General features: G+C 45.9%; 3 long non-coding RNA genes across 3 annotated transcripts in view; 1 reads left to right on the forward strand and 2 right to left on the reverse strand.

Moving 5' to 3' along the window:
- LOC310668017 overlaps positions 1–1671 on the reverse strand; it is a 31440-nt gene extending 29769 nt beyond the window's left edge. The window contains exon 1 of the long non-coding RNA XR_014506545.1: positions 1612–1671. This is a non-coding gene — a long non-coding RNA (uncharacterized lncRNA). The remainder of the gene's footprint in view (positions 1–1611) is intronic.
- Positions 1672–1791: 120 nt separating this feature from the next.
- Positions 1792–8209, forward strand: LOC310667922. Its single transcript, XR_014506419.1, has 3 exons — positions 1792–1970; positions 4887–5228; positions 8019–8209. It is a non-coding gene; the product is annotated as an uncharacterized lncRNA (long non-coding RNA).
- Positions 8210–20350: 12141 nt separating this feature from the next.
- Positions 20351–21571, reverse strand: LOC310668230. Its single transcript, XR_014506663.1, has 2 exons — positions 21414–21571; positions 20351–21374 (listed from the first exon to the last, which is right to left on the reverse strand). It is a non-coding gene; the product is annotated as an uncharacterized lncRNA (long non-coding RNA).
- Positions 21572–25060: the final 3489 nt, after the last annotated feature.

Genomic DNA, 25060 nt, shown 5'->3' on the forward strand with positions numbered 1-25060 from the left:
GAGCGTGGGGGGTGCAGGGGGGCCGGCCGCACCGGGCGCAACATCTGGGGGGGGCGCTCGCACTCGCAGCTCTCTGCCCCTACCTGGCTCACTCACTCTCTCTCACTGCAGTGCTGGCTGTGCGAATCCGATCCGAGCCGCCGGGTCGCCGCCCACTGTGGAGGGGAGGGTGCCAGGCGTGCGGTGCGGAGAGAGAGCGAGGGACTATCTGGGGGAGGGACAGTGCAGCGGGGGGGGCACAAAATACTTGCCTTGCCCCAGGTTAGGGGGCGCAAATTACTTGCCTTGCCCCGGGTGCTGACAACCCACGCTACGCCACTGCCCACAATCCTGAGGGCGAGATAGCACACACACACACACACACACACACACACACACAGCCTCCTCCCCACCAAATCTGCCCCCCTTTCACACCAGATTATTTGGGGTTGCAGAGGGAAGAGACCTGTTCTGCCTACTGTGCCAGCTGCAGGTGGAGGGCATGGGATTTCCAGGTTCCTCCTCATCACATTGAAATTGGCACACTTTATCAGTTTCCCCCAGTTTTCTGGGTGTTTCCCAAACCTGGGTCTCCAGCTGTTTTTGGAATACAGCTCCCGTCATCCCTAGCTAGCAAGACCAGGGGTCAGGGATGATGGGAGTTGTAGTCCCAAAACAGCTGGAGACCCAAGTTTGGAAAACCATGCAGTCTATCCTCAGGGCTATGGTGGGGGAAGGTTAGTTTCTTTCGCTATTGCTTAAATAAAATTCTAGCAGCAAAGGTTGGATCAGGTGCGGCTAGAGGGAACTGCAGTTGATGGTGATAGAAGGAGGAGGAGGAGGAGGAGGAGGAGGAGGAGGAGGAGGAGAATAAGAAGAGTTTGGATTTGATATCCTGCTTTATCACTACCCAGAGGAGTCTCAAAGCGGCTAACATTCTCCTTTCCCTTCCTCCCCACAACAAACACTCTGCGAGGTGAGTGAGGCTGAGAGACTTCAGAGAAGTGTGACTGGCCCAAGGTCACCCAGCAGCTGCATGTGAAGGAGCGGGAAGCGAACCCATAGCTGTCAACCTTCCCTGTTTTTGCGGGAAATTCCCTTATTCCAGTGTTGTTTCCCACTGCTATCCCGAATTGTTAGATATCCCGTAGACTGTCCCTGGGACAGGTGAGGCTGCTGATCCCTTATTTTCGAGGCTGCTGATCCCTTATTTTCAAATCTGAAATTTGACAGCTATGTGTGAACTGGTTCACCAGATTATGAGTCTACCGCTCTTAACCACTACACCACACTGACTACTTACCTGTCTCCTCCGCCCTCCTCCTACTTGCAGCTACCTTCCACTATTTCTGCAGGGTGGGAGTAACAATAAGAAAGTAAACACGTTGTGTAATGACAGATCCACCTTTCCACATCCCAGGGCCCTCCCTCCAGATTTGATTTGATTTTTAAATTGACTGCAGCTTCCATCAGCCCCAATCAGCAAAGGCCACCAGGCTGGGCAAGACCATAATGTGTTTAACTGGGAAATATGGATCAGAGAAATATAGCCCAGGCACAATGGCAGAAAAATCAGCAAGGCTCCTGAGCTTGCATCTTATTGGTGCTCTGGTATCTCTCTAACAACCCTACCTGTCTCCTAGGCAAGCGTCTCGTCAGATGAAGAGAAATCTGCTCCTTAACACCCCTGTCTTTTTGAAATAGGAAGCTTTGCTGCCTCTAAATAATCAGGGCAAACCTCCATGTCTCCATTGTGAGATCATGAGTGACATCATAGGCAGCCACCCCTCCTTCCCCCAGGTAACAATACTTATTAAAATTCCAATTACAAGCTCAGCAGGCAGGAGAAAAAGAAGAATAAAACCTGGGGCTGCTTTTTCCCCCCCTTGGCAGAAGTGTCCGGCCCCTTTCAATGATGCAAAACTATTCATTCTGGAGGAAACCCAGTTCTTCAGTAAACTATTTCACTCTGCTAAAACAACCCAGCTCCTGTAAGTTCCAAGGCGTCCATCGTAATTATGATTCAGTTGTTTGGCTTTCAGCTTATTGCTTATGTATGAGCTACACTTTGGTCTTATTCTGTTTCTGCTAGAAGGATGCACCTTACTGCACGCGCCCCCCCCCCAATACAACAACGGCTCATAATAGCCAGGGCTGTACAGTGGTACCTCGGATCAGTGGCGTAGCGTGGGTTGTCAGCACCCGGGGCAAGGCAAGTAATTTGCGCCCCCTAACCCGGGGCAAGGCAAGTAATTTGGGCCCCCCGCCCCGCTGCACTGTCCCTCCCCCAGATAGTCCCTCGCTCTCTCTCCGCACCGCACCGCACGCCTGGCACCCTCCCCTCCACAGTGGGCGGCGACCTGGTGGCTCGGATCGGATTCGCACAGCCAGCACTGCAGTGAAAGAGAGTGAGTGAGCCAGGTAGGGGCAGAGAGCTGCGAGTGCGAGCGCGCCCCCCCCCCAGATGTTGCACCCGGTGCGTCCGGCCCCACCTGCACCCCCCACGCTACGCCACTGCCTCGGATTATGAATGGGATCCGTTCCAGAGGTCCGGCTGGATTCCAAGGTTTTCGCAACCTGGGGATCATTGTTATACGCATGCGCACACCACGAAACCCAGTCAAACCTGAGGGTTGCGTAACCTGAGGTGCTACTGTATTGATGAGCTGTTTTTTACATTGAGATGTAAGTATAATGGGAGGTGGTTCATTTTTCCTTTGGCTGCTTTGTCCTTTGTGTCTGATACAACGATTGCCTTTTTTTCCCCCAAAAAAAGACAAACATTCATCACTAATAATAATAGAACTCTGGAAGAGGCTGATAAGGCAACAAGACTTTAGCGGTTGCGTGCGTATCAATTACAAATGGCTGACTTTGCAGGCTCAAAAGCATTCCCATCTCCCAAAGGCATTTTCTGCTTTAAAAAGAAAATGGCAGTAGTCAGGTTAAGCAAGCAAGACATTAATAATCATAGTGTTATAAGAATTTAAGGTCTCAAATATATAAATTAACTGTTCATAAATGTACAAGGCAAACACATACGTAAGTATATAAACCATGTGTCTGAAATAGTACAGGAGAACAATCCTGAAACCATTTTTACTCTCCCAGTGACCTCAAATATTCCTCTGCAGTGAGGAAGGAAATGAGAAAAGCCTCCCCATTGTCTCTTTGCTCACAAATCCTGTCTTAAGGACATATTTGTGTAGGAATAGGGTGAGCCTGTGACCTGGATTCAGGAACTAAGTATTTAGCATCTCAAAAGGAATGGCCAGGCTGCCCAAGTAAAGCAATCAGTGACCATTATCAGGTAGCCTGACAAACATGATTTCTGTTGGAGACCGCCTCCTTCAGTGATGTATGTATGGTGTTTTGGGGGGTGGTCTTGAGCTACAGGGTGGGCAATTTCAAAAGTCTATATAAGGGCTTGCGCACCATTGTTCAGGGTCCCTCCTGCCTCCTGCGTGTGGTGAGCGAGCACCCTGTTGCAACAGTTAATGAAGATCAGGCTTGCTAGCTGCCTTACTTCTCAATATTCTTTGGTTGGCCTCTGTTATCTTCTCCTACTGATAGAGAACCTACATAAGGACTCTATACGGGCTCTTGGATACCCTATAAGGGAAAGGGGGCAGTTTTGTCTTAAAACCATAGCCGACATAAGCGTAACTGAAAGATGGGGTGACCATGATGGGGAGCAGGAAGAGTCCACTGTCAATCACACTGGGCAAAAGGAGTTCTGGCTGCAGAAGGTGTTGTTGAGATTGAACAAGAGAGGAAAAGAGAGGAAAAGAGTGTGTAAAGAAAAATCCACAAGCTCTCATCAATAGGGAAGCAACCAGTTTGACAGCCACCTCAAACATAATGTAAAAATACAGAGAAAGAGAGAGATTTCAGTATCCAAGAATACACCAAAGGAAGTGAATTTGTTATGGGTACATACATGGTTCTGTTTAGGAGTGTCTAGGGATGCGAGTGTCATTGTAGTCTAAACCACTGAGCCTCTTGGGCTTGCTGATCAGAAGGTCGGTGGTTCAAATCCCCATGACAGGGTGAGCTCCTGTTGCTCTGTCCCAGCTCCTGCCAACCTAGCAGTTCAAAAGCACCAGTGCAAGTAGATAAATAGGTACCACTGCAGTGGGAAGGTAGATGCCCTTTCTGTGCGCTCTGGTTTCTGTCACGGTGTTCCATTGCGCCAGAAGAGGTTTAGTTATGCTGGCCACATGACCCGGAAAGCTGTCTGGGGACTAATGCCGGCTCCCTCGGCCTGAAAGCGAGATGAGCGCCACAACCCCATAGTCACCTATGACTGGACTTAACCGTCCAGGGGTCCTTTACCTTTTTACCTTTACCTATGTTAGACTGTGGGACACGGGTGGCGCTGTGGGTTAAACCACAGAGCCTAGGACTTGCTGATCAGAAGGTCGGCGGTTTGAATCCCCGCGATGGGGTGAGCTCCCGTTGCTCGGTCCCTGCTCCTGCCAACCCAGCAGTTCGAAAGCACATAAAGTGCAAGTAGATAAATAGGTACCACTCCGGCGGGAAGGTAAACGGCGTTTCCATGCGCTGTTCTGGTTCGCCAGAAGCGGCTTACTCATGCTGGCCACATGACCCAGAAGCTGTACGCCGGCTCCCTTGGCCAATAAAGCGAGATGAGTGCCGCAACCCCAGAGTCGGCTACGACTGGACCTAATGGTCAGGGGTCCCTTTACCTCTTATGTTAGACTGTAAGCCAGTTTACTAATGTGACCAGCACAGCACCATTTTTTAAATTATTATTTAGGCAATAGGCCCAAGTTTCTGAGTTGGCAAAGTGTCATTCGTGACATAGGCGCAAGGCCATGCCTGGTCACTGATCTGGATCATCAGCCGTCGTGCCTAAAAATCCACTTCTTTTTCTGCCACAACAGCTCATCGGATCAGACCATCAACTGAGCAAGGGATGGTCGTGTATTTACCCGGAGGTTTCCTGTGGTGAGCAATGTTGAGAGTGATGTTTGAGCCTCAAATCCAGCCTTGCAGTTCTCCTTGAAGGCAGGCTCCCTTGCCTTATTTGAATGCTTAATCTGCATACCGAGGCAGCCGCTCCAGGGTTATGCAAATTCCTGAAGCAGATGGTTGCGGCTGAGCTGCAAATAACAAAGCAAAGGATGAAGTGGAACATTCTGAAACTGGCGCTGTCAGGGGAATGCCTTTGTTTGAATTTCATATTTTGAAACGTGACAGGCAAGAGTGCCTTGCACATTCGACAGGTAGGTTTAGGCAGCAGGTGGAGTGATGGTGGAAAGAGAATTGAGGTTGGGGTGGGGAGGAGCTATTTTCCTATCTGAGATTATTATTATTATTATTATTATTAAAAAGATGTTTTTATTTGTTTTTTCAATTATAAATTTATAAACAAGCAAATACATTTCCATATACAGTGGTACCTCAGGTTACATACGCTTCAGGTTACAGACACCACTAACCCAGAAATATTTCTTCAGGTTAAGAACTTTGCTTCAGGATGAGAACAGAAATCGTGCTCCGGCGGCACAGCAGCAGCAGGAGGCCCCATTAGCTAAAGTGGTGCTTCAGGTTAAGAACAGTTTCAGGTTAAGAACGGACCTCCAGAACGAATTAAGTACTTAACCCGAGGTACCACTGTACAGAGATTTCTCTGAATCTCAATACCTCCCCCTCCCCTCCGTGGGTCCTAATGTCAACATTTTCAGCTGCATATTCTGTCACAGTCTATATTTTGTATCTCTCCATATTGTCCACAGTATTTGTTACATTACAAGTGTTGTTAAAACCCTGCTAATGTTTTCATCTGCTTACAGTGGCCTCCTAAATAAATTATATTTGTTCCCCATTCTTTCTTGAAGTTTTTGTCATCTTGGTTCCTGAGCTTTCCGGTCAGTTTTGCCATTTCAGCGTAGTCCATCAGCTCAGTTTGCCATTCCTCTCTGGTAGGGACTTTGTTTTCTTTCCATCTCTGGGCTAGTAACATCCACGCAGCTGTTGTTGCATACATAAAAAGTCTTTTCTGCTCCTTTGGGATGTCGGTGCCTACTATTCCTAATAAAAAAGCTTCTAGGTTTTTTTTTGTTTTTTTTTTACAAAAGTTATTTTAAACATTTTTTCCAGTTCATTATATATCATTTCCCAGAAAGCTTTTATTGCCGTACATTGCGTGGTGTAGGGATTAGAGTGCTGGATTATGACCTGGGAGTTAAAATGAGGGGCAGGGGGAAGAGAATTCTGTATGCCACTTTGAGCCTACTGGAAGAAAGGTGGGATATAACCACATGATCCTGCTTGGACCCTGAGATCATCTTCTGAGGCCCTCCTTCGTGTGCCTCCTCCTCGAGAGGTGCAGGAGGTGGCAATCCAAGAACGAATGGACCTTTTTTTGCAGTGGCTCCCTGACTGTGGAATGCTCTCCCCAGGGAAGTTTGCCAGACAAAAACATTCTCTCTCTCTCTCTCTCTCTCTCTCTCTCTCACACACACACACACACACACAATCATTATCCACTATACCGCACTGACTCTTAGAGCCTGTTGAATTCCTTCCACCTCATGGCTTTCAAAATTAACCTTCATATCATTGCAATTCAAACGTTTTCCCATTCTAATTACAGTGGTGCCTCGCAAGACGAAAAGAATCCGTTCCGCGAGTCTCTTTGTCTAGCGGTTTTTTCGTCTTGCGAAGCAACCCTATTAGCGGATTAGCGGATTAGCGCTATTAGCGGCTATTAAAGGCTTAAGGGATTAGCGGATTAGCTGCTAAAAGGCTATTAGCAGCTTAGTGCCTTAGAAAAAGGGGGTGGGGAGCAGAAAAAAATCGCAAGAATCGCAAGACATTTTCGTCTTGCGAAGCAAGCCCATAGAGAAATTCGTCCTGCGAAGCGCATTGAAAAACGGAAAACCCTTTCGTCTAGCAGGTTTTCCGTCTTGCGAGGCATTCGTCTTGCGGGGCACCACTGTACACTCATTACAGAATGACTCTATATAACTATAGAAAGGTAGAAAATTTCTCGTTGTCAGTCTTAAGACAACCCTGCTGGTGATGTTGATTGTTTACACAATAATCTTTCAGATATCATATAAATTTACTCCCGTCCTTTTGGAATACTTGATCATGCTGGTTTCGGATTTTTCCTGTCAGCTTCGCCAGTTCCGCAAAGTTCATCATCTTCATTTGCCACTCTTCTTTCATTGGTAGTTCTTGTTGTTTTCATTTCTGGGCTAAAAGAATTCTTGCCACAGTTGTTGCGTACATAAACAGTCTTTTACCTTCAAAAGAAGATAAAATGTTCCTTTTTAACCAGCTTTTGGTTGACCTGATTGACATCCTATACCCTTTTAAAATGTGGCTCTTGGGGCGTCTTATTGGGTTATTGTTCTTATTTTGATTTTATATACAGTGGTGCCACGCAAGACGAATACCTCGCAAGACGGAAAACCCGCAAGACGAAAGGGTTTTCCGTTTTCAGAGGTGCTTTGCAGGACGAATTTCCCTATGGGCTTGCTTCGCAAGACGAAAATGTCTTACGATTCTTGAGGGGGTTTTTTCGCTCCCCAACCCCTTTTTCTAAAGCGCTAAGCTGCTAATAGCCTTTTAGCAGCTAATCCGCTAATCCCTTAAGCCTTTAATAGCCGTTAATAGCCCTTAAACTGCTAATAGTGCTAATAGCGCTAATCCGCTAATGGGCTTGCTTCGCAAGACGAAAAAACCGCAAGACGAAGAGACTCGCGGAACGGATTCTTTTCATCTTGCGAGGCACCACTGTATTGTGATCTTTTCTGTGAACCTCCCTGAGACCTTTGGGTATAGGGTGGTATATAAATTCAATTCATATAAATATATGTGAATGTAAACAATAAATGCAGCTAAGTCCCCTTTGCGCCGTGTTGAATACACATTGTTTTTAAAATGCAATAAAAACAGGTTACAATAATATAAACGTACTTCTATAATGCCCAGCAAAACTAAGTGGCGTCCTTAAATAATATCTCCAGGCATCTTGAGCCATCATGACATATTATCTTTTGCAGGGAAAAGCCAAACAAAAAGTATGATTGACAGCCAACTGGACCTGCTGAAAAAATTAGCTCCTGGTCCCATACTGGTAACAGATAGTGAATTTCACTGCCTCAAACATTGGGATGCAAATTCAACCTTCTCAGCTGTGGCCGGACACATTCTATCACATAGAAACGAGCATTAATTAAAGGAGAGTACCAGATGCCGGAATGAAGCATATGTGAGCACAAGATGGGATACAGCGTTGGCTGGCTGCTGGCATCCTCTGCCCCCTGGGCATGGCAGTGACACTCGCCCCGGGCACAGGGAAACATACAAGCGCTCATTAGCTCTTTCGGGCTGATCTGACACGGCTGTCCAATTCCTCCCTAGCTGTCTGCGTAAATGACGGAGTTGTGAACATAGCCGGCAGAGCTGGCAATCTAGTTATTAGACACGGTGTTTAACTCGAGTCTTAAGTTTTCCTCAAGTTTCACCCCATAATTATTAGACCTGGGACTTCCACCGTGTTTGTGCAGGTGGATATTAGATTTTCTATCAGACCGTTCCCAAAGGGTCAGGTTGGGTTCCCACGTCTCTGCAGATCACATCATGAATGGGGACGCCGCAGGGGTGCATGTTGAGCCTGCTTCTATATAAGCTCTATACAGCTGACTGTGCCCCCAAATACCCCAGTAATAAGATCATTAAGTTTGCAGATGATAAAACGGTGGTTGGTTTAATCACGGCTGGAGAGGGGGAGGCCGCCTATAGGAAGGAAGTTGAGCAGTTGGGGGAGTGGTGCAGGAAAAACAACTTACTCCTTAACTTAAAGAAAACAAAAGAGATTATTATGGACTTTAGGAAATGTAAATTGAATATTCAGCCACTTACTATTGAGGGGAAGTGCGTGGAACAGGTCTCGGTGTTTCGATTTCTGGGAATGGAGTTGAGAGATGACCTAACCTGGGGAGAAAACAGCAAAGACCTGATGAAGAGAGCACAGCAGAGGTTATATTTTCTGAGAATCCTCCGTAAAAACAACCTCTCAAAGGACCTGTTGATGGCATTTTACCATTGTACTGTGGAGAGTGTATTAACTTATGGTCTGTGTGTGTGGTTTGGGAGCTGCACGGCCAGGGGAAAAACAATGCTGTCCAGGTTTGTAAAGACTGCGGAGAGAATAATTGGGTGCACTCTTCCCACCTAAGATCAAATCTATGCTGTCAGGTCCCATAAGAAAGCTGCAGAGATAGCGCAGAATAGTACGCACCCTGGAAATGATTGCTTTCAGCTTCTGCCTTCTGTAAGAAGGTATAGGGTTATAAAGAGCAGGACTAGCTGCCTGAGAAACAGTTTCTACCCAAATGCAATTCTGGTTCTAAATGCAGCATAAGGAGTCTCTATAATATATCATATTTTAAAATGGGGTTTCGGAGTTTTTAGGGGGTTTTGAATGTCTTATGTAGATTTTTTAGTTTCATTGTATGGAATGGGACAATGACAATAAAGATATCATGTGCTGGTCCCGGGGGGTTACCATGCGGCATGGTCCGAGTCCAGTCCGAGGTCGAGGGTGTGGTATGGAGGCTGTCCGTCAAAGCTGAAGCTGGGTCCAAGGCAGGGAGTCGGGTGGGGTCAGGAACTCTGGCAGAAGAGCAGGACAGGGTGCAGGCAGGAACAGGCTACCAACAATGTTGCTCCCGCAACCTGGGGCAGGGGCTGGCTGGCTTTTATCTGCCCCGAGGCATAGGGTGGCCCTGGTCCACAGGTGACTCGCCTCTCCTGGCCTGGAGGCGAGCACTCCTCCTGCAGGAACTTAGTTCCCTCTGCCTCTCTGCCCTGAGCCTCTGTAGCTCAGGAGAAGCTAGAGGGTTACTGGACCCAGAGGCCACCTCAACTTCCTCTGATGGGGCTGAGAGTGGAGCACCTGCAGGCAATGGGTCCTCCATCCCCTCAGGAGCCAGAGCAGATTCAGCTGGTGCCTGCTCCTGAGGATCCGGCACAGGTGAGGACCTTTCAGGCTCAAGCCCCAGCCCCGGCTCAGCTGGTCCTGGAGGCGGGGACTCCTATGCAGGCTGGGATTCCTCAGGTTCAGCCTCTGAATCCAATTCCCAGGCCATCACATATCGTATTGCATACATAAGCTGTTGTTATAGAGTTGGGGGGCGGGCGGGGATTTGTTGGTCCTAGACAATCTCAATTAAGGACTTAAAACTGTGTTGCATGACTGTGCAGAGAATCAAATAGGCAGGTCTTCGGTTGAACGGTTTGCAGCCCAATCAACAAGACACACTGGGAAGAAAAGATGGTGGGGGAAAGTGGAAAATATGCACATTCAAAGGTCGGGCAAGATCACTTTACAAATGACCGGGTGGAATGGCTGCATATGGAAGCTTTTTGGTTCTAGAGGGGCCCAGTGGCAGTTGAACCCAGCCCGACTGATGGAGAAACTGAGCCGTCTCTCCCCTCTAGACACCTGCCAGGTGGAAGAGCCACCAATTTTTATAGCCTTTGGAGAAGCCAGCAGACTAATTCTGATGTAACTGTCTGGTTTCATCCCCTGCAGAAAAGTGGTCGACTGAGCCATTATGACATAACCACATTCTATGGATATGTAGCTTTGAATGGGCCTCGTTGCATCCACTGCAATGGATTCTGTACAGTCACATCCCCCAGATAACATAACCAGACTTCAAATTCTAGGGTGTTTTCCCCCTCTGTACCCAGATCCTGTGGAACAGCACCAATAGCCAATATGATAGCATAACTATCATGCTTAGCATTATAGTATTTATGCAGCACTTCAGAGTCCGCCTCCCCAGCCATACCCCTACCAAACCTGCTTTAGGTAAAGGGACACCTGACCATTATGTCCAGTCACATATGACTCTGGGGTTGCAGTGCTCATCTCACTTTATTGGCTGAGGGAGCCGGCGTATAGCTTCCGGGTCATGTGGCCAGCATGACTAAGCCGCATCTGGCGAACCAGAGCAGTGCACGGAAACACCGTTTACCTTCCCACCACAGCGGTACCTATTTATCTACTTGCACTTTGACGTGCTTTCGAACTGCTAGGTTGGCAGGAGCAGGGACCAAGCAACAGGAACTCACTCCGTCGCGGGGATTCAAACCGCCAACCTTCTGATCGGCAAGCCCTAGGCTTTGTGGTTTAACCCACAGCGCCACCCGCGTCCCTTAAAACCTGCTTTATACCCTCCTTAATTTCCTGTCTGGAGTGGCTGCTGGACTCTGACGATGCCTCAGTTTGCCTGGATGGAAGATATGAGTGTGTGCAGAACTGAGGGTTGCTACTCATCCCTTAAAATATGGCATCATGCCTTTTTTAGCGCACAGAGTTCCCTGCCCGTTTGGCCGCCCGTTTGGCCCGCTTTTGAAATCATCCTACTCCACAAAAATAATAAAATCAGTACAGTGGTACCTCTGGTTGCGAACAGGATCTGTTCCAGAGGCCCGTTCGCAACCTGAAAAGAACACAACCCTCAGTGGTGCCTCTGCGCATGTGCAGGTTGCAATTAGCCACTTCTGCATATGCGTGTGACGTCATTTTGCGCTTCTGCGCATGTGCGAGCGGCAAAACCCAGGAGTAACCCTTTCTGGTACTTCCGGGTCGCCACGGGACATAACCTGAAAGAATGTAACATGAAGCGGGTAACATGAAGTGGACGTAACATGAGGTATGACCGTATTGGCACAAGCGCAACTGGGCAAACCTAGCTAAATTGTGGGTGCACTGCGACATACACTCCAAGCGCCCCGATTTTCCAGTGACAGTCCGGAATTGCAAAAGCCGTCCTGGCTTCTGGTTTGTTTGGGGTTTTTTTAATATGTTTAAATTATTTTGCAACACAAAAACACATAACACTAATAAAAGAAAAGGGGGGGAAGAAAACATCAAAAGAAGATACAAAAACCAATACGGAACAAATAATGGACAATGAACATGTAACTGTATTTCAGTTCTTCTTTTCTTCTAATTGATTTCCTTCGTCCTCAGCAGAGTTCTACTTTCACATTTAGTAAACTGTTTCCTTCTCACTTCATCCCCCCCCCCTTCTTTCTACAGTGGTACCTCTGGTTACAGAAGCTTCAGGTTACATACACTTCGGATTACAGGCTCCACTAACCCAGAAATAGTACCTCGGGTTAAGAACTTTGCTTCAGGGTGAGAACAGAAATTGTGCTCCGGCAGCGCGGCAGCACGGCGGCAGTGGGAGGCCCCATTAGCTAAAGTAGTGCTTCAGGTTAAGAACGGACCTCCAGAACGAATTAAGTTCTTAACCCGAGGTACCACTGTATTTTAATCTTTTACACCATAATTTGTTTTGCAAAAGTCCCGGCTTCTGATTTGATCCTGGAATGTCCCTATTTCCCCCACCAGTGCCACATTCAGGGAGGAGGATGAGTCGGTGCTTGTCCTGAGTGATGAAAATGGTGGCAGCTGCAAGAGAGCACCCCGTTGACTCTCCACGGCTCCCGCTACCAGCTTCCTCCCTTGGGCAGATCAAAGAGGCTGCGGGCGAGGAGGAGAAGAGGCCCAGACCTGAATGATACACTGGCTCTGAGGGGCAAGCAGAGGGCAGGGCCGCCCTGGGTGGAAAGAAAGAGGGAGCAGAGTGGAATGCAAGAGGTCTTGATTTCTTTTTAAAATGCTTTGTACATCTGTGTCTAATCTTGCCCCTTTCTAAAATTCATTTATTGGTGTGCATTGTTCTTTTTGTCAATTTATCAAAGAATAAAATAAAATTGGAGATTAAGGGGATTTCTTAGGACGGTGGAGGGCGTGTGGGCTGTGTCCCATTGGTGAAGTGGCGATGGCACTTGCCGTTATTCTGCTAGCAAATGCTCTGTGGGTGGAGGGGACACCAAAACTTGGGGGTTGAGGAGGGTCAGTTGGGGGAGGAGTGAGAAATGTCCCTTTTTGACGGGAAAGTCCCTTATCCAAGCACCATGTCCTGCTGCTGTCCCTTATTGATGATGTCCCTTAAATTTCCCGGGTTTCAAAGGAAGCAGCTCCTCTCCCTCCCTCCCTGCTGGCCAGGGAGGAGGGAAGCTCCAGCTGTGTTGCGTGGCTGTATTGCTCACCCAATAAGAACGACTGGGGGGTGGAGCTTGCATGCCTTGTGCCAATCAAATTGGCCGCATTGCCTGGAGACTCGCCTTTGCTCAGCACTTCCCAGCAGAGAGGGGACGGTGGTTTTCCTTGCTGCATCCCCTTTGCCGGATTGCTGCGCTGTGGGAACCACCGCTTGAGGCTTCGTTTGACTGCTGGCTGGGCTTTCTGCCTTTAGCTTGGAGGTGCTCAGAAGTTGAACATACCTGTGCTCGGAAAATCCCTTATTTTGGCTGCTGATCCCTTATTTTTGAGGTTGCTGGTCCCTTATTTTCAAATCTGTAAGTTGACAGCTATGGTTCGGTAGCCATTGGCTGAAAGCAAGCAAAGGCAGAGCGAACAGATCGCTTTTGTATTTTGCTATTCCTGAGGCCTCTGGCCTAGTTCCACCACTGTTTGGTTAAGGCTCTCCCTTTTCTGTATACTTTTGCTGAACAGTTTAGGCTAATGAGTTCATGTAGGAAGAGCCGTTGTTTTGTCTGACTGCCAATTATTCATTATAATCTAAAGAGCTGTCGGTTAACCAAAGCAGCTGTGGCGACTTGCCGGAGTGTAGAAGGAGCCTTTCAGTGACTCACACATCTGCTCTGATGCGGCTGCCTTGATGCCGAGCCAAAATCTGCTTCCAATAAATATTGTATAAATATCGGTGCTTTACGAAGCTCTGCATCTGGCCAAGGCTGGCCAGCTCAGAATGAGCCTTCGCCAGTCACGCGCTAGACAGTGTAATAAAAGCGCCTGCCCTCATAGCTGAGACTTGCATAAGGTTTCAAGTGCAATTATAACATTCACAATCAAGCCATGAGGCCATCCAAATAATCTCCTGTCTTCTCCAATTTGTAGAGCATAAAGAAAAAAGGTCTATGTGTGTGTGTGTGTGTGTAGATATAGATATAGATATAGATATAGATATAGATATAGATACCGTATTTTTCGCTCTATAGGACACATCCGACTATAGGACGCACCATGTTTTAGAGGGGGAGAACAAGGGGGAAAATTCTCCCCCTCTCTGCTCAGCGCCCCTTCAGCAAAGCGGCAGGAGAAACGGAGCCTCTTCCATTTCTCCTCCCGCTTGGCTGAAGGGGCGCTGCGCAGCTCTCCCTCTCTGCTGAAGCCAGGAGAGTCTTGCTCTCCCGGCTTCAGCAAAAGGAACCCGAAGCCTCCAGAGCGCAGAGGGAACTCACGCTGCACTCCAAAGGCTTCAGGCGGCTATCCCTGAAGCCTGGAGAGTGAGAGGGGTCAGTGCGCACCGACCCCTCTCGCTCTTCAGGCTTCAGCGAAAACAACATGAAGCCTCCAGAGTGCAGAGGGAGCGCTCCCTCTGCGCTTCGGAGGCTTCGCGTTGCTATCGCTGAAGCCAAGGAGCCTGCATTTGCTCCATAGGATGCACACACATTTCCCCTTAATTTTTGGAGGGGAAAAAGTGCGTCCTATAGAGCAAAAATATGGTATAGTGGTACCTCGGGTTACAGACATTTCAGGTTACGCGTTTTCGGGTTGCGCACTGTGCCAAACCCAGAAGTACTGGAACAGGTGAATTCTGGATTTTGGCGCTTGCGCATAAGCACTAAATCACGCTTTGCGCTTGGCAGAAGTGCCGAATCACAACCCGCACGTGAGCAGAAGCGGCGCTACAGGTTGCGAACGCTGCGGGTTGCGAGGTTCCACTGTGTGTGTGTGTGTGTGTGTGTGTGTGTGTGTGTGTATATAACTGGAATGAGGAAAGAAAGAAAGACTGACAGAAGAGATGGGCTGTGGCCCCTACTATGAACTTTCCAGCCCAGGTTGACCCACCCATGAGGAAAGGTGAAACAACCACCTCAGGCAGCAGAACCCACAGGGGCAGCAGATCTGCCCTCCAATAAATGCATCGCCCACTGCTGCTGCCATTGCCACTCGCTCCTTGGAGTTGGAGTTGGGACGTGGGTGGCGCTGTGGCCTAAACTACTGAGCCTCTTGGGCTTGCCGATCAGAAAGTCGGTGGTTCGAATCCCCATGACGGAGTGAGCTCCCATTGCTCTGTCCCAGCTCCTGCCAACCTAGCAGTTCAAAAGCTAGCCAGTGCAAGTAGATAAATAGGTACTGCTGTGGTGGGAAGGTAAACGGTGTTTCCGTGTGCACTGGTTTCTGCCACAGTGTCCTGTTGCGCCAGAAGCGGTCTAGCCATGCTGGCCACATGACCCGGAGCACTGTCTGTGGACAAACTCTGGCTCCCTGGCCTGAAAGTGAGATGAGTGCCGCAACCCCATAGTCACCTTTGACTGGACTTAACCATCCAGGGGTCCTTTACCTTTACCTATAAGGTGCTGATATTGGTATATAAACTCCTACTATGCACCCTGGACTCAGGATACCTGAAAAATCATCTCACCCCTCCTGCAGATGCCATCTTATCAGGCAGAGCTCTGCAGCAGCACTGGAAATTACTCAAGTACCCCCTGCAGTATCTCCTGTTCACCTAGAATTCCCTTCACGTCATGTACTGCAACAGAAATCTGTTCCCCAAATTCTCCTTGGAATTCTCAGCTGCAAATGTTGATGTCCCTGGCGGTGTTGATATCAGCGAAATGCCTGCTCCTGCCCTAATAGGTCTACAAATCTTAACTGTTAGCAGCGGAAGAAACAACAAAACAGGGAAGGGAGGGAGATACAGCAGAGGGAATTTCAGCAGGGGAAGGATTAATATTCACAAATGCAGAATATTCATCCGATGCACTCTCTCTGAAAGTGGGCCAAACATTGGCCCAATGGTTGCCATTGGGTTGATTTGAATTAATTTTATAATGAATGATTTTAGAGTGTTGTGTGTGTGGTTTTTTTAAAAAAATAATGTTTATTGAATATTTTATAATTATGAAAAGAAAGACAATAAAGAAAAACAATACATAACTTCAACAAACAATACATCAACAATAAAAAGAATACAATACAACAACACAACATAAAGAAAACAAAAACATTTAAGCACACATCCAAATTTTATATCTATATCTTTCATTTGCTTATTTCCTCAACGTCCTCACACCTCCCTTTTTTGTATTCTAGTTCAAATTGCTGGTTCAACAAATCCTTTCCCTCTTCTTCAATTTTTATTCTATAATTTATCCTAACACATTTTAACTTTGAATTTTCCACTTTATCCCATTAACAATTAATATTCATATAATTCTTAATAACACTTCTGCTAAAACCTTATAATTTCATTCCAATATTCTTCTAACATTCATTAATTTTGCAATATTTCTGTAAATATACTTTGAATTTTTTCCAGTCTTCCTCCATTGACTCTTCTCCCAGGGAGATTTTAGAGTTTTGTGTTGTGTTGTACTGTTGTACTGTTTTATTGTTGTTAGCCGCCCTGAGCCCGGCTTCGGCTGGGGAGGGCGGGATATAAATAATAAAAATTATTATTATTATTCACTTTTTCTGGGTCATCTGGCAGACATTATAATCAAATATTTGTCCTCCTATGTTTTCCCTGCAGTTTTTCCACCCCCACAGTCCCCCCAACTGCAGGAAACTCTTTTGGAAGGAATGGGAAAGGAACCCAGAGAAACCTTTCTTCTGCCCTTCCCAGAGCCATGATGAGGGAGAGAGACTTTCTGCTTGGCCATCAGGCAAAGTCTTTTTCCACGGACCCTGCCCCAACCTCCAGCCTTAGAAGACATTTTTGTACAAGTTACCGTATTTTTTGCTCTATAAGGCGCACCAGACCACAAGACGCACCTAGTTTTTGGAGGAGGAAAACAAGGAAAAAAATATATTCTCAATCTCAGAAGCCAGTACAGCAAGAGGGATCGCTGCGCAGTGAAAGCAGCAATCCCTCTTGCTGTTCTGGCTTCTGGGATAGCTGCGCAGCCTGCATTCGCTCCATAAGATGCACACACATTTCCCCTTACTTTTTAGGGGGGGGGAAGTGAGTCTTATAGAGCAAAAAATACAGTATTTATAAGGTGTATGATCTTTGTTGTTTCTTCACCTTATATAGCATTTTGCGTATAGTAATGTAGAAAGGCAATATTATAAATAAAAGTGAAATGAAAAATAAAAAAAGGAATGGTTTCAACGTGCCTAGGGATGTATTGAGCTAGCAAAAGGACCATCTCTTGGCAGACCCCTTTGCTATATTTAAGACTATTTCTGTGGGTGGCATGCTTGTTTTTAATCAGCGTTTTAAAAAATGCTTTCCAGGGCTGTATTTTTAATATAGTGAAATATATGTGCAATTAGCATTGAAATAAAAGAGCATTATAGCACTAATTGAAGAATTGATTTTTTAAATTTTATTTTCAAAAGCTTGGCGCATTTCCACTATCCACCAATGCAATAATGCCCAGCCTTTTTTTAAATTAACCACTTCTGAGCTACAATTCCTATGCAAAAAAAATTACATTAAACACTTTTGATGTTTCGCAGGCAATAATTGGGCAATCACGCTTAGTGTTTCAGCACTAATTAAATAATGTGGGGTGGGTTTTTTTAACTGAAATAAAGCTCAATCTATCAAACAAATGAATGAGATGAACTGGCCCACAGGATTGTGGGCAGATTTGGAAGACTGAGCTAGAGGCGACTAGCAGGAAAACTTGCTGGTCCTCATCTACAGAAGGGTTCTCTCTATTATCATATCTAGTCCCTTGATGCTCTCCAGTAATGTAATACAATGGTCTTCCATGTATCAGGTATCCATTTGCCTTGTCTCTGTGGGAATGTTCAGGAAGGCAGGAGAGGATATATTGTTTATTAATATCCTTCCTAACTTGTGTTTGTTGTTGTTGTTGTTGTTTAGTCGTTTAGTTGTGTCCGACTCTTCGTGACCCCATGGACCAGAGCACGCCAGGCACTTCTGTCCTCAACTGCCTCCCGCAGTTCAGTCAGACTCATGTTTGTAGCTTCGAGAACCTTGTCCAACCATCTCGTCTTCTGTCGTCCCCTTCTCCTTGTGCCCTCCATCTTTCCCAACATCAGGGTCTTTTCCAGGGAGTCTTCTCTTCTCATGAGGTGGCCAAAGTATTGGAGCCTCAGCTTCAGGATCTGTCCTTCCAGGGAGCACCCAGGGCTGATTTCCTTCAGAATGGATAGGTTTGATCTTCTTGCAGTCCATGGGACTCTCAAGAGTCTCCTCCAGCACCATAATTCAAAAGCATCAATTCTTCGGCGATCAGCCTTCTTTATGGTCCAGCTCTCACTTCCATACATCACTACTGGGAAAACCATAGCTTTTACTATACGGACCTTTGTTGGCAAGGTGATGCCTCTGCTTATTAAGATGTGTCTAGGTTTGTCATTGCTTTTCTCCCAAGGAGCAGGCGTCTTTTAATTTTGTGACTGCTGTCACCATCTGCAGTGATGGTGCAGTAACTTGTGTTAGCAAGTCCCTTTACTTAGCAGGATACATTCCCCTTTCAAACACACAGCGGGTGGCTGGTTGCAGGCTTGTTTAAGCCTCTCACTATCATACAATTCAGTATTGAATTATATGTTCCTGGTAAGTTCCCCATTTTATCCCTCTCAAAAGAATAAACACATGACAATCTTATTTAAAGTCAACAAAAGAAGTTTACTCACAACATCATCAGTCCGCAGTTGGCTCCCTGAAGGCAGACTTAGTTGCAAAGTATTTACATGCGGAACTATCCCATATGGGAATAATTCCGGTGTCCTCTTTTGGCTGAAAGCCAATAGAGCATCTCTAGCTAAAAAGCTGTTGCTCCCACGACGGAAGAAGTCAGAGAGAGAGAGAGAGAGCTGTGTGCCTTGTGCTTTTGTTACCTGCACAGGTAAGGTCACGCCCACCTCTGGTCATATGCAAAGGAAGTATGTCCCAGCCCAGGAGGAAACAGGAAGTTCCAACTGGCTGGACCAAACATCCCCTTGCATGTCCACTCTAGGAAAACAAGGAATGTTGTATTTGACTGCTACTTGTGTATCACATCCCACAGTCTCCTCTTCACCGATTCTCTTGAGATCTTTGGATAAGACCCTAGCTATGCAGATTGACCTCCATGGGAGTTAGAAGGAACCATTTCAATAGCGGGAATGTTGTGTGCCTAGCAGCAGAGGAAGCATTAGTGCTACCCCTGGGCAGGGGCATAGCTGGGATTTATGTTGGAGGGGCAGGGCAGCCACCTGTCAGCATCCTCTGTCTAGCAGATTCGGAATGAAATGTCTCAACAATTTATAATTTTGGGAATTATAGGGACAGAAGCACCAAAACTGTACAGAAACTTATTCACGTCTGCGACTAAAGTGACGAGAATGTTACTCGCCCCCAAATGGAAAGAAGCAGAAGTCCCAGCAAACGGATACAAAAACTTATGGAATATGCAGAAATGGCGAAGCTTATCAGAAGGATAAGAAATCAAGATAACAAACTTTTTATTAAAAAATGGAAATGGTTTATTGACCATTTTGCAAACAGATGAGAACATTGGCACGATTATTGTAATAACCTGCAGTTTCATAAGAGTATATATTTAAAGTAGATGCATAAATGAACAAATTAAGTTAATCCAGATATGCAGAAGATATTAAAAATAAATTTAAGGAACCACAGAAAGAGGGGGGAGGAAGCCAAGTTTTGAAATGTTAAAATGATTGCAAAATTAGTGAAATGTATAAACCCAAAAAGCATAAATTTAAAAAACAACAACACCCAGTTGTTATAAATTACTTTCTTTTGATCCCAAGTGCTCAGAAAAATCTGTCAAAATCTTCAGTCATTTGAAAACTAGAAAGTTATTTTTTTTAAAAAAAAAAAAAAACACCAGGGAGTACCTTTCATGCTGTTAATGAGTATATTTTGCAAAATTACAAAGAACATGCTTTTTTCATCTGATCTTTTTAAAAAATCTAAACTAAAACAAACTTTTCAACACTTCCTTCTCAAATTCCTCCTTTTCCCCCAATGCAGTTTTTCTGCATACCCAGTAAGCATAACCCATTGAGATGCTTGCCATTGTCAACTTTAACCAGATCTTTACTCTCCGCAAGGTACTGAATGACCGCTCTACAGTACAAGCGGCCTCAAGCGAGCATTTCAGTTTCAAATATTCTGATTATCTCTGCTTTTAGTTAAGTATTTTTATTTATTTACTGCCCCCCACCCCACTCCAGCTACACCCATGCCCCTAGCCTAGGTAATGTGGAGGCGAAGGATTCGTGGAAATTTCAAAATGGCTGCCAGGCTGTGCTGATACTCCTTCAGGAAAATGTTTTTTTTAACAAAAGAAAGCACTTGTGCTACTGCCATTGCTAATGGGGAGCCCGACTCCTAAAAAACACTTGGGAATTTCTGCTACTCCTGGAGAAATCTGGTGATATGGTTCGCCCTGTGGCTCTTGGCCACAAATAAGGTGGAGAATTGCAAGGGGCTGCATTTTAGTTTACATTCTTTGGTGATGACTGCACCTTAAGTATTCATCTCTCCCCCCCCCCCCAACTATTTTAGTTACTGTGGCAATGTTACTGTGAGTTACTGTGGCAATGAATGAAAACAAACAAATGTTCAGCTTTAATATTTCCTCTAACAAATCATCCGCAGCTGATTTTTCCTTGTTCGGTTGTAAGTTATCGTTCAATCCGTGTCTCAAAAGACACTTATATTGAGGTTTGCATCAACATGCACATTATTTAAATCTATGTGATTAATGGATCAGTTGGTTAAAAAGCAGATGACTGATCAATAAAAATGGATGATAGTCCTAGTTCAGACATATGCAATGTGGTTAATCAGAAATAAACTTGAGAGCATAATTCTAGCATCCGAGGCAGCGAATGGTATTTACACTTGATTTACAAAAACGTCCTCTCGGCTTCGAAGTTATTAGTTCCCAAGTAACACATTTTAATTACGGATGTCATAGTCCCTGCATGGCTGACTTGAATTTAATTGAAAAACTCATATACTGCCATTGGAACTTCAGCATGAATGATAGTTGTTTACATATTTCCGGGAAAAGTGCATTTTATTTCTTAGTCACTTGGCGGTTTATTTCCAAGGTAGAAAATCTGATGTTTGATTTTGCCGTAATCTGTCTTGCAGCACATACAATAAACTTCGCTCTAATGCCCTGTCAACAATAACCTCAGGTGGCCTCTGGGAAGAGGGGGGGAAATTGTCGACAGAGTCCTGGTAGCCAGAATGAGAAGCGTGAGGCAAGTCTGAGAATTCAAACTAGACTGAGTTGTTGTTGTTCTTTATAAATTTATTTATTTGGTTTTTCAAATTAAAGTTTTACCATCAAATATCCTACATCACAGAAACAAGATTCCAAAGAATCTACTGGACTTCCCTCCTCTCCTTTGTGGGTCCTATTGTTAATAATTTCCTACTGCATTTTTTATAATTATCCAGATCTTTTACATCTCCATTACAGTGGCACCTTGGGATGCGAACGGGATCCGTTCCGGAGCCCCGTTCGCATCCCGAATGGAACGCAAGACACGATGGCGTGTCTGCGTGGGTCATGTTTCGCTGCTACCGCGCATGGGCGTGATGTCATTTTGAGCATCTGCCCATGCGCGAGCGGCGAAACCCGGAAGTAACGTGCTGCGTTACTTCCGGGTTGCCGCGGAGCGCAACTCAAACTCGCTCAACCCGAAGCGCATTCAACTCGAGCTATGACTGTATATCCAAAATACACCCTCAAGCTACAAGTATTATTCCAATCCTACTAACAATTATAACTGTTTACAATGATTTCTAAGATAAATTATAAATTTTCCCCATTCCTTATATTAAAGTTTTGGTCTTCCTGATTTCTGAGCCTTCTGGTTATTTTTGCCATTTCAACATAATCAACTTCATCTGCCATTCTTCTCTGGTCGGGACTTTATTTTCTTTCTACCTCTGGGCCAATAACATCCACACAATCGTGGTCGCATACATAAATAATATTTTCTGCTCTATTGAGATTTTGGCACCTATAAGTCCTAAAAGAAAGGCTTTGGGGTTTTTTGAGAAAAAGCTTTTTTCAATTCATTATATATCATTTCCCAAAATTCTTTTCCTACCTTACACATCCACCAAATATGATAAAAGGTGCCTTCTTTTTCCACACATTTCCAACATATATTTGACTCTGTTTTATACATTTTTGTGAGTTTACTGGGAGTTGAATACCAACGGTAACTAGACTGAGTTGTAACTTCCCTTGCCACAATGGTTTGTCAGAAATGGGGAATATCTACTTGAGATGTGGATATCAGGGGGCAGCGAGGAGTGCCAAAATGGCTGAGCTAGTACATCTGCACTGCACTAGCCTCCTGCTACCGAACCACCATCCTATCTACTACTGCCTGTCTCCCAGCATTTTCCACCTGAGACAGCTGTCTGTCATGGACTGGATGGATGCAAAGGAATGTTGGGAGGAACCCACTGGGGAACCTCCAAGGAAAGAGGACTCAGAGGAGTGGATTGGTGGTGGGATGACTGGGAAGAGGAGGTGTTGCAAACTGAAGAGGTAACAGGGCTTCGTGAGAAGGGAGACTCTGTGGCAGAAAGAAGTCCAGAATAAGCAGCAGAAACTGAAGTAGGAGAGGAGGGAGGCCAAGAAGCAGAGGTGAGTCAGGCTGGTGAAGAGGCACGGGTGTCTCCCCCTCCAGCTGTGACAAGCTCCCCTCACAGCTTCTCTCCCAGAACCTCATGAAGAGGATGGAGGTAAAGTTATCTTCATGCAGGCATCACCTCAGATTGCTTGGGAGAAACCCTGGGGAGGCAGGGACCTTCAGTCTCAGCAAGTGCTTCGTGGCAGCAAGACCTGCCGGAGGTGAGTTGCCGTTCTCATTGGGGCTGACATTCCTGTGTTTGTGAATAAAGAGTTGACTCCAACTTACTCAGTGTGATTTGCTGCTGGCTTACTCGTCTCACCGCCTCACTCTGCCTAATGGTAGATCCAGTCTTGATCACATAGTGGCCCCCTTGCCAGGAGCAGCTACAGCTGTGAGAGTTAAGGAAACATACGTCATTATGACATCATTAGCACATGACATTGCTGACATGTGACATCACAAAAAGTGCTGCTAGACCCAGGGGCCTCTGCCGTCTATCATAATGTGGTCTTCAACATCAACTTCGTTGGACTGGTCATGTTCAGATGCCTGATTATCGTCTTCCAAAGGAACTAATCTATTTCAAACTTAAAAATGGAAAGTGGTGGTCAACAAAAGAGGTTTAAAGACTCTCTCAAGGCATATCTAAAAAAATGTAGTATAAACACTGACAATTGGGAAACCCTGGCCTGCGAGCACTCCAGTTGGAGAACAGCCTTTACCAAAGGTATTGTGGGCTTTGAAGACGCTCAAACTCAGGACAAAAAGGAGAAACGTGCTAAGAGGAAGGCACGCTTGGCAAACCCTCACCGTGATCAACTCCCACCCGGAAACCGATGTCCCCACTGTGGAAGGACGTGTGGATTCAGAATTGGCCTCCACAGTCACTTACGGACTCACTGTTAAAACCGTGTTCATGGAAGACAATCTTAATCAGCTATGAGTGATCGCCAAAGAAGAAGAAGGGAAGACTGCTCTAGTCCCTTGGGGATTCACGGTGCACACAAGAGGAACAAATGAGAACTTGAATCACTGGAAGAAATGATTATGCCACTCTAAGGCTTTTCTGAGCTAAATGCAGTGGCCTCCTGCATGGGAAGGCCAAGGGATGAATACCTAGTTAAAAATGAATATCAGTGATAATCTGCAAAATGTAATGAAACGGCAGAGCGATGTAACTGGCAGGCAGTGCAGTCCAAGTCTTGTTAAAAGGACATCTGCGGGTGGTGACTGTCAGCAGAGTTCCAGCGAAGAGCTGGGCTGAATTACACTAATTGGAGATGCGCTCCATAGGCTGGTATAAGCAGAAAACAAAAGGCCGCTTGTTCACCGGAGGACCAAAACAAAAGTTTGTGGGCCTGGTGCCTGGGCTCACTGTTTACCTCCTGCCTTTTGTCCGTCTTCCATTCATTAGGTTAGAAGAAAAGTGCTCCCTTTGGAATGCCAGCAAATTTAACTCTGGCGTGCCTGGGTGGACCTGAAGTCTGGATCTCTGCTGGTGGTGGTGGTGCAATACATAAAGGTCAGGGCCAGCCCTTTCATTGGGCAAAGTGAGGCAATTGCCACTGCTGACATATGCTGGGGAGAGGCAGTGAGATGTTGGGGATAGAAGATAAGGGAATGGGATATAGCTATTAATGATAAATTAACATGTGCCATTAAAGTAAGATGGGGAAAATGCAGGAGAAATGATTTTGGGGAGACATGGAGGGTTTTTCTACTGTTAAAATGGAAAGGGGTCAAACCATCGCAAGAGGTGTTGAAATTTTGGGAGGTTGGATAGTGGGGTGCACATTTTTATTCTCATTATTTATGATGACTACTGTGTAAAAGAAAAGAAAAGAAAAAATTCATATTTTTTTTTAAAAAAAAGACATAGAGGATTCAAATCTTGGAAGAATTTATAATAATATTTTTTTTTGTTATACCTCGTCCTTCCCAGATACATTATAATTTAGATACATTATTATCACTATCATATGTTTATGTTTTATATCTATGCTATTTTTTTATGTATGACTGTAACACAGCATGTGCTGATTATGAGACGTAACAGAAAAGCAAATAAATATATATATTTAAATAAGAAGAAGATAGGGGAAATAATATCTGGGATACAGCAATGTCTCTCACCAGACCAGTGGCGTAGCGTGGGGGGTGCAGGGGGGGGCGGCCGCACCGGGCGCAACATCTGGGGGGGGGGCGCGCTCGCACTCGCAGCTCTCTGCCCCTACCTGGCTCACTCACTCTCTCTCACTGCAGGGCTGGCTGTGCGAATCCGATCCGAGCCGCCGGGTCGCTGCCCACTGTGGAGGGGGGGGTGCCAGGCATGCGGTGCGGAGAGAGAGCGAGGGACTATCTGGGGGAGGGACAGTGCAGTGGGGG

The sequence above is a fragment of the Podarcis tiliguerta genome (assembly GCF_965153285.1).
Source record: "Podarcis tiliguerta genome assembly, chromosome: 17".
NCBI lineage: Eukaryota > Metazoa > Chordata > Lepidosauria > Squamata > Lacertidae > Podarcis > Podarcis tiliguerta.